This window comes from Oratosquilla oratoria, chromosome 16, assembly GCF_046742065.1.
Source record: "Oratosquilla oratoria isolate Oo_2021 chromosome 16, ASM4674206v1, whole genome shotgun sequence".
In the NCBI taxonomy this organism is placed as follows: domain Eukaryota; kingdom Metazoa; phylum Arthropoda; class Malacostraca; order Stomatopoda; family Squillidae; genus Oratosquilla; species Oratosquilla oratoria.
This window is the reverse complement of record NC_134792.1, coordinates 58,259,476-58,263,801: the sequence shown is the minus strand read 5'-3', so window position 1 is coordinate 58,263,801 and position 4,326 is coordinate 58,259,476. Positions and strand designations below refer to the sequence as shown.

Here is a 4,326-nt window from a genome sequence, read left to right as displayed (position 1 = left end):
TGGGAAGCTTGGGTGTGGTTTCGAATCCTGCATGCCACTCCGGTTTCCAGCAGTGGTCGTTAATTACCTGCCCCAACAGTCCTTATAGGGCAAAGGTGACGGCTTCGGCCGCAGCTACTACTCAGCGCCTCCTGGCGTAGACTCCTCATCCTCATCTTCTCAATCTTAGTTTTTTGTTCCTATGCGCCCAAGGTTACTCTGTTTGAGAACCTGCCTTTGATCTGCTTGCTTGCTTAAACTCTTTAATGCTTTTTAGTCTGATCACCGTCATGTAGACCACATGACTGTTTCAGGTCACCCACAAGTGACCTAGCACACAGAAAAGAGCAACGACGAACGACTTTGACGTTCTTGCTCAGGTCACGGGGTCACCCTATTTCAGGATATTTATGTCTTTTGCCTCTGTCAGGCAGGATGGAAACTTGTTTTATTTTTTCAGCAATATTCCTTAGTTAAGAAGACCATACTCGACTACTCCCTGGCAGGATTGAAATGATAAAGACATGTAAAAATTCTGTTTATTACAAAGACCAACACATTAGCAACTCTTAAACCTGACCGTCAATGGAAGGATTAGAGTAGGATGAAGACCAAATTTGACAATTCCTGCTTCAGTCAACACCACATCATTGTCGAGATTTTGAATCGTAAAGGAAATTAACATTCTTGTCGAAATACACTCAAGAAAAGAAAACGAGGAAATGGTAAAAAAAAAATTCGAGATTTTGAATTGTGAAATAAATTAACATTCTTGATGAAATACACACATTAACACAAGAAAAGGAAATAAAGAAATGGTAAAATTTGATTTACAAGAGACTTGGTAGTTATAAATCAATTGTTAAGTATCATTCGAGGAGAAATCAGGTCAGTATCAAAGGAGAATAGTTTCGTCCGAGACGTGTCGTTTTTTTAATCTTTCTCGAACGCAGAACACATGCATTGGTTTATACACTCATCATGTCCCTAGATGTGGCTGGGGAGCTTTACATTGAATACTTGTTATCTCCACGTACTTGTACAGAGACACTACCCGATTGGATAATGGATATAATGCCCATTCATATTACATAAACAAAAAGCCGTATCATCTCACCAAATATATATTTTTTTCAAAACGAAGAACGTAGCTAGTAGTGGAGTTCCTCTGGGTTTGTTTTTGGGTCCGCTTCTCCTCGCGCAAGATCTGGATGACTTTGATTCTCTTGGGTCGAAGAGGGGAAAGGCTCGAGGTATTTGATCGTACACCTGATTACCACCACCACCACCGCGGTCCCTCTCTATGAACAACATCAATATACCCTCCATGTGTTGGATAGATGTGATGATGGTGACCTACAGGTCCATACCAGTCGTACCTGAGGAGATGCATGACGTCACATATTTATTACTCGAGTGCAAAGTAATGCGTTTAATTAAGATCATATATACATGTTCTACCTGGGCAAATGGCCAGGATCACAATTGGTGTGTTTGTCAAAAGAGGATCCAAGATATATGACCGTTCATTGACACTGTTAAATCTGGAAGTTGATTTGGCGAGTGTGTGAATACATGTGTTTGTGTGCGTGCGTGCGTGTGTGTGTATGTGTGTGTGATTCTCCATGTTATTGGACCATGTGCCGGGTTTGTGATGGACATCTATTGTCCTTCCGGCATTTCACTGTTTATGAGTCGTCCATTCCATTGCTACTTTCAGGTACGCAAGGTCAAGGATCACAGTCCAAGTAATATGCTCTCTCTCAGTCTACATATTGTATATAAAGCTATTATCCACCAGATAAATGTTTTTTTCTTTTTTTTTTTCTGGAGTTGTGAAAATATAAAAAGATAGACGCTATACAACTAAGGTGCTAAGGACATCTTGAAAGAAAATAAGATATAAAATAGTTTGAATGTTCGATGTATACAAGCGAAGAAACATTAAATAAATATGAGTTCTCGTAGAACTTGGTGTGTGTGCGTGTGTTTCACCATGGTCTTGGATCATGTGTTGGAATTGTGATCGACAGCTGTTTCCCTCCCGGAAGAGAGCTCATATATGACCAACCTATGGGTAATGCTGTGACCTCACACGTACACACACACCCAACTCCCCGCCCACGAGAGTTGGAGTAACGACTCACAGCGCAGCGATACTAAAATTATTTCAGCCCTGGGCGGGATTCGAACCCGGACCGCCGTAGTGGCGGCCGGGAACTCTATCACTGCGCCATCGCGTCGTGTGTGTATGTGTGTGTGTTCATGCAATAAGTACGCTTTTGTGCGATGGAGATAGAGAGTCAATGGATAAGTGAATTTACATTTTGACTAACCAACATTTTAGTACAACCGTGTGGTAGGGAGTCGATGGATAAGTGAGTTTACATTTTGACTAACCCACATTTTAGTACAACCTTGTGGTAGAGAGTTAGTCGATGGATAAGTGAGTTTACATTTTGACTAACCAATGTTTTGGTACAACCGTGTGGTGGTTGATTCCTTGTAAGAATAAAGAGTTGGCGCCGTGTAATGTAGACTGATATGCCAAGCGTCATTACAAAGAGGAACATCAAGTCCACAAGGATAAGACAACTTGAGCGTTCTCTTAGCGAACTTCGTCTACAGCAGCGGTTCTTAACTCTTGGGTCACGACCCGAAGTTGGGTCGTGAAACCACTTCAATGAGTCACCAAGGATTTATGGACTTATTATTTTCCCAACATTCTTATTCAAAATATTATTAGAGTATTAATCCTGATTGTAGAATTCCTAAGTCGTTATTATCTAGGGTTAAGCGAAGCATAGAGAAAAAGACGATTTAACTGAGGTGAGGAAATACTACCAACGTTTACTTTGGTCGATCTGGATTTTGGGTCGCAGCCAAAAAAGGTTAAGGAGCATTGCTCTTGTAACTGGGGAATGAACTTGACGTACTGAAGACTGGACGTTTTATCTAGTGTGCAGAAGAACACAAAGGAAGACTATTACTTACAAGCGATGAGGTCCTGGTTCTGCCTTTGCCTTTGCCGTTGCAGTTGCTGTTCCCTCTGGCGTCGGGTGAGCGACAGCCATAGCGACGAGAATCAGCATAACGAGCAACTGTAAAATAATAATAATAATAATAATAATAATAATAATAATAATAATAATAATAGTAATCGCAGCTGTTGACTTCCCGGAAGACAGCCAGAATCCTGAATGCAGATGGTAAATGTCGTCGTTTCGAATACAAGAATCAACGTACCTTCATGACGTCAGAAGAGTCTGCGAACAACTTCCGTCTTTCGGCGTAAACTGTAGCCAGGTCTTGACCAACGCGGTTTTATATAGCAGACCCAGGATGAAGAATGAGTAGGGCGGGGTTACAGATTCCAACTCTGGTCTTCCAGAGGAGGAGAAGTAGTGTGGTTAGGAGAACACAAACCTGTTTTTGAGGAACAATTCATTGCTAGTTCTTGTGCTTGTGTTTACGAGCTCCACCGGAGTGCATGCATGCGTGTACAGTTGGCTCCACATTCAAGTAGCGGTTAGCGTCTGTTGCAAAGCTGTAGCAAACGTATTTATTTACGTCAAATGCTTAAAACACGTGCAACCTAATTGACACAGCTGGGCGCGCGTTCCTAGGTGCGGTCTTCGGTGTCCTGACTGGCATGACTTTGCTCAGGACACCGAGAAACGCACGTAGGAACGCGCCCAGTTCTGATAATAATTAGGGGTAGAATAAGGTTCAATTCGCATGAACGAGTACATCTGCATGCAGGAACATATACACATGATTCATCCACTATGAGTCACTTCATTCTTAACTTTCTTTCATACATCTTTTTATTTCGAATTAACTCTCACCAACATATTTAACGCCAAACTTGATTTCAGCAAAATCGCAGGGTCGCGGTTTTCGTTAACAAAAAAAAAAAATAAAAAAAAAAAGTAAATAAATAAATAAATAAATAAATAAATAGAAATAAAATAAATAAAGAAAATAATAGAATAAAATGAAAATAAAATAACAATAACAAATAAAATAAATGAATAAATGAAAATTATTTTGGGTACACGTATTTCTTCGTTGACAGGCCTTCATACTAATAACAAAGAAAGTATGATTTTCTTAAACTACTTAAATTAGGGGCTAATTAAATTATGATATACAGTATGTCACATGCAGTCACAAAGTGTTTGGCATAAGACATAATCACAGAATAAGGACAACAGCACCTTGAGATGTTCTTCAAAGTTGATGTAGGATCTGCTCTTTGTAGAATCTCGAAATATTTCCCATTTCATTAGATTTACATAGAGATTCCTCAACCGCCTCAAAAGCAAGTCAATACACTAGATATCC

General features: G+C 40.1%; 1 long non-coding RNA gene across 1 annotated transcript; it reads right to left on the bottom strand.

Moving 5' to 3' along the window:
- Positions 1-521: 521 nt before the first annotated feature.
- LOC143033782 (uncharacterized) lies at positions 522-3,712 on the bottom strand. The gene is made up of 3 exons (XR_012967190.1): positions 3,226-3,712; positions 2,974-3,080; positions 522-1,358 (listed from the first exon to the last, which is right to left on the bottom strand). It is a non-coding gene; the product is annotated as an uncharacterized LOC143033782 (long non-coding RNA).
- Between the last annotated feature and the right edge of the window lie 614 nt (positions 3,713-4,326).